Genomic DNA, 10,305 nt, shown 5'->3' with positions numbered 1-10,305 from the left:
TGGATCCGCTTTGGACTGGACTCTCGCGACTGTGTTGGATCCATTATGGATTGAACTTTCACAGTATCATGTTAGACCCGCTCGACATCCATTGCTTTCCTCCTCTCCAAGGTTCTCATAGTCATCATTGTCATCGACGTCCCACTGGGTGTGAGTTTTCCTTGCCCTTATGTGGGCCTACCGAGGATGTCGTAGTGGTTTGTGCAGCCCTTTGAGACATTAGTGATTTAGGGCTATATAAGTAAACATTGATTGATTGATTGATTGATTGATTGAGCTCAATTTTATTTGACACTTAAAATGTCTCTGACAAGCTTGCACTTTATATTTTGGAAATTACATTAACATTTGTGCCACTGCTTAATAACCGTTTAATAAATACAGTTTTGGTCAATTGACTTAGTTGTGATTTCCTTCTCTGCATTAAAGTTTAAAATGAGCATATATTAATGCAGTATGAAGAAGAGTGTTTTATAAACACATAGAATCATCATACTGCTGTGATTATATGCATCGTGTTCATTCAAGGCTAAGGCAAAATATCGAGATATATATCGTGTATCGCGATATGGCCTGAAAAGATCGAGATATCGAAAAAAGGCCATATCGCCCAGCCCTAGCTGAAAGTGTATATACCGTATTTCCCTGAGTTGCCGCAGGGCATATAGTATGCGCCTGTCTTGAATTACTGCCGGGTCAAACTCGCTTCCCAAAATAGTTAGCGCATGCTTAGTATTACCGCCTGGTCAAATTCGTGACGTCACGAGTGACCATTCCCCTGTCATCATTTTCAAAATGGAGGAGGCTGATTTCAATACCGGTAATTAAAGGGAAGAAGATTAAGAGCTATTCAGTAGGATTTAAGGTCCAAGCTTACATCACACTCAAATTTGTACTGCATACCTTTTGTAAGTGCCGGAATGAGAAGAGGTTTTAAAATAATTAGCGCATGCTTACTTTTACCGCATGCCTTTGGTAAATGCAGGAGTGAGAAGACGTTTTAAATTAATTAGAGCCCCGGCGGCAATTCAAGGAAATACGGTATATTTGGCAGAGGGGTTAGTGCGTCTGCCTCACAATACGAAGGTCCTGAGTAGTCAGGGTTCAATCCCGGGCTCGGGATCTTTCTGTGTGGAGTGTACATGTTCTCCCCGTGACTGCGTGGGTTCCCTCCGGGTACTCCGGCTTCCTCCCACTTCCAAAGACATGCACCTGGGGATAGGTTGATTGGCAACACTAAATTGGCCCTAGTGTGCGAATGTGAGCGTGAATGTTGTCTGTCTATCTGTGTTGGCCCTGCGATGAGGTGGCGACTTGTCCAGGGTGTACACCGCCTTCCGCTCGATTGTAGCCCCCCGCGACCCCAAAGGAAATAAGCGGTACAAAATGGATGGATGGATTGATGGTATATTTGTACCATTAATTGATTAATCATTACAATATTATTATTAGTGTTCATTGTGAGCGAACTGTGGTGCTGAATTTCCCCCAGGAATCAATAAGGTAATTTATATTCTATTCTATTCTATTCTTAACGTGGACCCCGACTTAAACAAGTTGAAAACCTTATTGGGGTGTTACCATTTAATGGTCAATTGTACGGAATATGTACTGTACTGTAATCTACTAATAATAAAGTTTTAAAAAAGCGGTGGGAAAATGGATGGATGGGTTGAATCTATTTCGCAAACGCATCAATATTATTCGACGTTTCATTATTTATTTTTGCGTGTCTTCAATGTTAATTCAGTTAATATAATAATAAAAAATAAAAAAATATTATTTTTATTTGAGTTGAATTTCCTCCCTCTCTGTTCCCTGCTCGAGTTCGTGACGACAGCAGCGAAATATTCATTCAAAATGGCACCTTCTAAAATAAGGAAGTAGAGGAAACAACTAGCAGGGAATAAGTTGGATAAAATCCCGCATTGCCGTCGATTTGACGCGAGTCGAGGTTCGACGTCTACCGCGGTGTTCGGAGTCGGGACTGGGACCAGGCGAAGCCGAGAAAAGGTGAGTTAAATCGGCGAATATTGTTGAAAAAGGCAGGCGACACATCAGCGCTTTCGCCGTGTATTAGGATGCGTCCTGGGCAGCCTCTCCTAGGAGCGCGTGTTTTGCACACCGAGCCGCACCGCTGCTGTCTTCTTTACGCCGTGGGTGTTAGAAATATAAACACAAACAAGTCTTATCCGTGTAGTTATTGTTATTACGATATATCCACATCTTTATTGCCGCAAACCAGCCAGCTAGCGTCCGTGTAATAAGCTAGCGCCGCTGGGTACGTCGTAACAGCCGCACACAACCCGGATAATTAGACGAAACAAACATATTATGGTTATAATTCCTCCGTCGATTTACAGGCACATATAATGGGAGTCTATCGTTATCCGAAGCGAAAGCCCGGAGTGGACAAAACGAACATACCCCAAACTGCTACAAGCTATGCTAACCGAGCTAGCATATTTAATCATTCGCGTTCCTGTTCTTAAAAGGCCGTGTTTTCTACATTGTTTAATGGCCGGGGAGTGGGAATTTAAATCCCACAGCCGATTGAGTGAGCTGGCTTCAAAACGTGGCGTGAATGTTGTTGTTTCGTCGCACGGCGAGCGGACACTGTAAGGCTGCCTTTCTTTGTGCGGTGTGCAAACAAATGTGGTTCACTTCTTCTTGCAAGCTGGCTTCGTTTTTATTTTATTCCACGGCGGAAATGTTCAGTTTTCAGTTCAGTTCCAGTTTATGTGGAACATGCATACGATGCAATGTAATGCGTCACACAATTCCAGTAGTTTCATTACAGCACGCCCGAAAAGGAGTAGGAAGAAGAAGAGCTTATTTGAGCCTACCCCTTTTCACACCATAGCAATTTTATCCTTTCCTTGTCCATGCATCCATCCAGTTTCAACCGCTTGTCCCTTTTGGGGTTGCTGGAGCTTATCTCAGCTGCAATCAGGGGGAAGGCGTAGTACACCCTGGACAAGTCGCCACCTCATCGCCCCACTACGGCAAAATTAGTGTTGCCAATCAACCTATCCCCAGGTGCATGTTTTTGGAGGCGGGAGGAAGCCGGAGTACCCGGAGGGAACCCCGCAGTCACGGGGAGAACATGCAAACTCCACACAGAAAGATCCCGAGCCCGGGATTGAACCCAGGACTACTCAGGACCTTCGTATTGTGAGGCAGTTGCACTAAACCAGGGGTAGTGAACCTATGGCTCTCGAGCTAGATGTGGCTCTTTTGATGACTGCGTCTGGCCTTTAAATAAATCTTAGCTGACGTTTCTTAACACGATAAGTAATGAATAACTCCGCTGGTGTCAAAAATAAAGTTCAAAATATAAAACATTCTCATGCATTTTAGTCCATCCATCCATTTTCTACCGCATATTCCCTTTGGGGTTGCTACAACCGGGCGGAAGGCGGGGTACACCACGGACAATTCGACACCTCATCGCAGGGCCTACACAGATAGACAACATTCACACTCACATTCACACACTAGGGCCAATTTAGTGTTGCCAATCAACCTATCCCCAGGTTCATGTTTTTGGAGGTGGTAGGAAGCCGAAGTACCCGGTAGTGATGGGATCGGCAGTTCTTTTGACTGCATTGAATCACTACAATCCGTTCCTTAAAATGATTCGTTCAAAAAATGTGTTCACCGAATCCCCCCCCAAAAAATATGTGCAGGTCGGTGAATCATGAGTAGGTCAGTAACAGCTTCCCCAGCGGCTGATCTCTGTGTGTGTCAGTTCGTGAACGACCAAGCCCTCACCACCCAATGAACGACGCGCACAGTGACTGAACGAGAGCCTCAATGTGACGTCCCCCGCGACACAGTCAGTTCTCTGTGTCAGTAGGTTCGCGAATCGCGAGTCCTGAATCTGAATGAGTGCAGCGTGAGCGTGATTCACGTGATTCACTCAGCGACAACCAGTCAGTTCTTGTAGGTTCGTAAAGCGAGCCTGAATCACTCAGCTACAGTTCTGTGGACCAGAGGGCGTCAGACGTGAATAAATAAATAAATACCTTCAAAATAAAACAAATAAATCAAGAGCCAGAAATGCTAACATAAAAACAAAATGTTCTGTAGCCTACGTTTAAAAAAATAACATAGAAAATATCAACTTAAATGTGCAAACAAAGACAAAATAAATAGGCTACCTTAAATAAAACAAAACAAATATTAAACCAAGTGCCAGAAATGCCAACATAAAAACAAAAATTTCTGTAGCTTACATTTAAAAATATAAAAATGGAAGTATCAATTTAAATACGCAATACAAATATTATGTGTTGAGATAATGGGGACGGGGCGCGTGTGTGTGTTTGTTTTCATGTGGCTTGAGTCAACATTAGCCGTAAGAATGAATGGAGAACGGATGCCAATGGCATGAAATATATATATATATATATATATATATATATATATATATATATATATATATATATATATATATATATATATATATATATATATATATATATATATATATATATATATATATATGGATATATATATATATATATGGATATATATATATATGGATATATATATATATATATATATATATATATATATGGATATATATATATATATATATATATATATATATATATATATGGATATATATATATATATATATATATATATATATATATATATATATATATATATATATATATATATATCCCCGTGACGGGATAAATAAAAGTGGGAAATAAAAAAAATAGTAATAGCCTACCGAAATACTTGCAATCAACAGTTAAATAAATAGGACTCGTTTGTTTAGTGCAAAAACAAATATTAAATTAAGAAACCCTTAACAAATGCCAACATAAAAACTAAATGTTCTGTAGCAAAGAAAATGTAAACTTAAAATAAATACCTTCAAAATCAAACAAATAAATTAAGGGACAGAAATGCCAATATAAAAACTAAATGTTTCGTAGCCTACGGTTTAAAAATATAACAAAGAAAATATCAAAATATCACGAGAGCGTTGATTCATGTCGTTAATCCGCGGAGAACGAATCGTTCGCTCAGTCCCGCCCCCATGATGACGCCGGCGTCGAGGGTTCAGTGAATCACAGAATGCGCCAGTTCCACTCATACCGGCATGATCGCGGCGGAGCTCAACTGAACTGAAAAAGGAACGAATCAGTTCATGAAGTGATTCGGTTCAGTACGTTCACTCAAAAGATTTGTTTGTTTGAACGAATCGTTCACAAACAACACAACACTAAAACCCGGAGGGAACCCACGCAGTCACGGGGAGAACATGCAAACTCCACACAGAAAGATCCCGAGCCCGGGATTGAACCCAGGACTACTCAGGCCCTTCTTATTGTTGTAAGCACGATACCAATGGGAGCAATTTGCAAAATGCGCACCCGCATTTTGCAAATTTGTACAATGCGCAATCTTTTTGGCAATTTTGGAAATTGCTTCCAGCTATATATTGATTGTGTTGGAAGTTCTGGCTACTAACCCTAACCCTAACACTTGATGCCATCTACACAGTGTTGGGAGACTGTTTTGCTGTTCTTCTTCTGTTCGATGTAGTTTTCTGTGCAGAATCCTGCAAATTCTTGTTCAGCCGTCCTCAAACCATCTATTTGCACGGTCGCGCCATTTTCAAACAAAATCTCGTCTCGCGATATGCAAATTACTTGCGCACAAAGGAAATTACGTATTATTTGCAAAGTGCCCGAGATTGGTGAAATGCTTCCAACATTGTGAAGCAGTTGCACTAAACCAGGGGTAGGGAACCTATGGCTCTCGAGCCAGATGTGGCTCTTTTGATGACTGCGTCTGGCCTTTAAATAAATCTTAGTTGACATTTCTTATCACGATAAGTAATGAATGATTCCGCTGGTGTCAAAAATGTTCAAAATATAAAACATTCTCATGCATTTTAATCCATCCATCCATCCATTTCTACCGCTTATTCCCTTTGGCGTCGCGGGGGGCGCTGGTGCCTATCTCAGCTACTATCGGGCGGAAGGTGAGGTACACCCTGGACAAGTCGACACCTCATCGCAGGGCCAACACAGATAGACAGACAACGTTAACACTCACATTCACACACTAGGGCCAATTTAGTGTTGCCAATCAACCTATGAGTGCATGTTTTTGGAGGTGGGAGGGAACCCACGCAGTCAGGGGGAGAACATGCAAACTCCACATAGAAAGATCCCAAGACCGGTATTGAACCCAGGACTACTCAGGACCTTTGTATTGTGAGGCAGATGCAGTAACCCAGGGGGAGGGAACCTATGGCTCTCGAGCCAGATGTGGCTCTTTTGATGACTGCGTCTGGCCTTTAAATAAATCTTAGCTGACATTTGTTAACAGGATAAGTAATGAAATATTCCGCTGGTGTCAAAAATAACGTTCAAAATATAAAACATTGTCATGCATTTTAATCCATCCATCCTTTTTCTACCGCACCTGTTCAAGAAGTTGTAATAATTGTAAGAAATATTTGATTTATTATTCGTTAGCTTCAGACTAACAATGTTATTAAAAAGAAATATGAGCGTTATTATACTCTAAAAATGTTGGTCGTACTTAAAAATGCACACAGTTGTATTCAGTGTAGGGCTGGGCGATATATCGATATATACGATATATCGCGGGTTTGTCTCTGTGCGATATAGAAAATAACTATATCGTAATATTCAAGTATACGTTCTCACGCAGTTGCTTTTAGCTGAGGGCGTACACTTCAGGCTCTTCTCACTCTTTCCTCCTTTCCTTCTCACTGACAAGCAGGCGCACATTCTTACGTACGTCACATACTGTCACGTCATACGTCACATACGTGTCCACCCTCGCAGAGCAGAGAGTTAGCATACTGGGCTACCTTAGCTGCTAACGTAGCCGTGTGAAAGAAAGAAGGTGCGGATCTGGTAACAAAAATAAATAAAATAAGTTTCCTTAAAAATTAAAGTTACATGCTTGATCTGTTGTCTTTGCACGAGCCCTTACATTAGGTTGTTGTCATGCCAGAGCCGTATATACGGCTCTATGTCGCCCCATACTTGCCAACCCTCCCGATTTTCCCAGGAGACTCACACATTTCAGTGCCCCTCCCGAAAATCTCCCAGGGCAACCATTCTCCCGATTATCTATCCGGTCAACAATATTGGGGGCGTGCCTTAAAGCCCTCTCTCACCTATTATTTATAACCTATAAAGTAGGCAGGCAAGGAGCTATTTCTCAACTTGTGTTTATTCCAGCCGGCACGTTAATACACTGACACACAACATCTGGATTCCCATCATGCATTGATTCAAAACTACGGCAAGTAGTAATGTCCAAAAACATAACAGACGAAGCATAAGAACGAAGAAGAGACATGGCGACGACGAGTAAGAAGAAGTACGCTTACATGTTCCAAAATGATGCGAAAAAGTAATTTCAGTTCATCCAGGACAGCTTGAAGGGGAAGGGGTATGCTGCCTGCAAATTTTGTAGATCCGACTTCTCCATTGAACACGGTGGATGAATGGATATACTCATTCATGAATGGATTTTTATATATATATATATATATATATATATATATATATATATACTCAATCCCCCATATCCCAAATTCAGAGGTCTCAAGGTTGGCAAGTATGTGTCGCCCCCAAGAGGACAGTGGTGCATGGTATCATCATGCCGGAGGTTGTCGTTTTAATGAACATTGGGTGGAAAATGACAAATACGAACTTTGGATAAAACGTGGACCAAATCCATGTGTAGCCTGCGGCAAAGTATGTAAAAAGGAAATCCAGCTCTTCGCAATGGGAGAGTCGGCTCTCTCGAGTCATACGACAGATAAGCCACAGAGATTACTAGCCCTACAAGTTAAACCAACGTTATCTAAGGTTATGTTTTCTAACCTTTCGGTACATGCTAGACCTTAACTGTGAGATCAGCGCTAGATTACATGGTAATTACGGACAGTTATTACAAGCTATGAAACGAAGAAAGCAAGCGTTTGTCAATGATAACCTCAACTAAAAATCAATTTGTTATCATAGCCACAGTTATAAGGATAAATACTGTATGCTTAATGAAAGGTGACAGAGGTGTTGTGGAACAAACACAATATTGTCCTTTAATTTATTACCCTTAGATAGATAGATAGTACTTTATTTATTCCGTCAGGAGAGTTCCTTCAGGAAAATTAAAATTTTCAGCACAATCCCATTCAAGATCAGACAAACATTACAGGGGGACAGAACAGGATCGCTGACGGGTCTGCCGGCTTCCAGCGCCCCTTACAAAAAAGATGACATACAGGTAAACGGGGGGGGTGGAGAAAAAAAATAGAAGATTAAAATAAAATTAAAAAAATCGGTCTTAACCTAGGTTATACAAACCCCGTTTCCATATGAGTTGGGAAATTGTGTTAGATGTAAATATAAACGGAATACAATGATTTGCAAATCATTTTCAACCCATATTCAGTTGAATATGCTACAAAGACAACCTTTTTTATTCAAACTGAAACATTTTTTTTTTTGCAAATAATCTTTAACTTTAGAATTTGATGCTAGCAACACGTGACACATAAGTTGGAAAAGGTGGCAATAAAAACTAATAAAGTTGAGGAATGCTCATGAAAAACTTATTTGGAACATCCCACAGGTGTGCAGGCTAATTGGGAACAGGTGGGTGCCATGATGTGGTATTAAAGCAGCTTCCATGAAATGCTAAGTAATTCACAAACACGGATGGCGCGAGGGTCACCAATTTGTAAGCAAATTGTCGAACAGATTTAAAACATTTCTCAATGAGCTATTGCAAGGGATTTAGGGATTTTACCATCTACGGTCCGTAAAATCATCAAAAAGTTCAGAGAATCTGGAGAAATCACTGCACATAAGCGATGATATTAAGGACTTTTGATCCCTCAGGCGGTACTGCTATTGCATCAAAAACCGACCTCAGTGTGTAAAGGATATCATCACATGGGCTCAGGAACACTTCATAAAACCACTGTCAGTAACTACAGTTGGTCGCTACATCTGTAAGTGCAAATTAAAACTCTACTATGCAAAGCCAAACCCATTTATCAACAATATCCTGAAACGCCCACGGCTTGGCTGGGCCCGAGCTCACCTAAGATGGACTGATACAAAGTGGAAAGGTGTTATGTGGTCTGACGAGTCCACGTTTCACATTATATTTGGAAACAGAGGACGTGGTGTTCTCCAGAACAAAGAGTAAAATAACCATTCGGATTGTTATAGGCGCAAAGTTCAAAAGCCAGCATCTGTGATGGTATGGGGGTGTATTAGTGCCCAAGGCATGGGTAACTTACACATCTGTGAAGGCACCATTAATGCTGAAAGGTCCATACAGGTTTTGGAGCAACATATGTTGTCATCCAAGCAACGTTATCATGGACGCCCCTGCTTATTTCAGCAAGACAAGTGTTACAGCAGCTTGGCTTCGTAAAAAAAGAGTGCACATACTTTCCTGGCCCGCCTGCAGTCCAGACCTGTCTCCCATCAAAAATGTGTGGCGCATTATGAAGCGTAAAATACGACAGCGGAGACCCCGGACTGTTGAACAACTGAAGCTCTACATGAAACAAAAATGGGAAAGAATTCCACTTTCAAAGCTTCAACAAATAGTTTCCTCAGTTCCCAAACGTTTGAGTGTTCTTAAAAGAAAAGGTGATGTAACACAGTGGTGAACATGCCCTTTCCCAACTACTTTGGCACGCGTTGCACCCATGAAATTCTAAGTTAATTATTTACAAAAAAAAAAAAATAAAGTTTATGAGTTTGAACATCAAATATGTTGTCTTTGTAGTGCATTCAACTGAATATGGGTTGAAAAGGATTTGCAAATCATCGTATTCCGTTTAAATTTACATCTAACACAATTTCCCAACTCATATGGAAATGGGGTTTGTATTGTTGTGGAACAGTTTTGTTGATAAATGAGTGAAATTGACATTTCGAGGGTGAGTGTATTTATGTCACATTATGCAGTTTACAAGCACAAGTACGGTGTGAATCAATAAGTCCCGTTCAATGTCATTGAATGCTGTAAGTAAGAAAAATAACAAAAAAATCTGGAAAAAGAACACCAATGGAGACATGTTTTCAAACAATAGTCTACTAAAACACTGCTTCATTTTCTATGCCCCATTCAGTTAATGATAACTGCTGGTTGAATGTTAGGCTTTAGCAGATTTTCCGTATATTTCCTACAGACAGCATTTGATGACCTCAAACAACAAGGCTATGGGTTGATCTACACTGGTTTTCGCCTTTTGAAGGGTACTGGAAAAAC

General features: G+C 40.7%; 1 protein-coding gene across 2 annotated transcripts in view; it reads left to right on the top strand.

Moving 5' to 3' along the window:
- Positions 1-1,845: 1,845 nt before the first annotated feature.
- The window catches only part of sbno2b (strawberry notch homolog 2b), a 202,296-nt gene continuing 193,836 nt past the window's right edge, over positions 1,846-10,305 (top strand). For both annotated transcript variants that reach the window (XM_061888715.1, XM_061888714.1), the window contains exon 1: positions 1,846-2,013. The gene's annotated coding sequence lies outside the window, so the exon portion shown is untranslated. The remainder of the gene's footprint in view (positions 2,014-10,305) is intronic.

Source organism: Nerophis ophidion, linkage group LG26 (assembly GCF_033978795.1).
Source record: "Nerophis ophidion isolate RoL-2023_Sa linkage group LG26, RoL_Noph_v1.0, whole genome shotgun sequence".
Classification (NCBI taxonomy): Eukaryota; Metazoa; Chordata; class Actinopteri; order Syngnathiformes; family Syngnathidae; genus Nerophis; species Nerophis ophidion.
The sequence above is the reverse complement of the archived record's forward strand: the minus strand, read 5'-3'. Positions and strand labels throughout refer to the sequence as shown.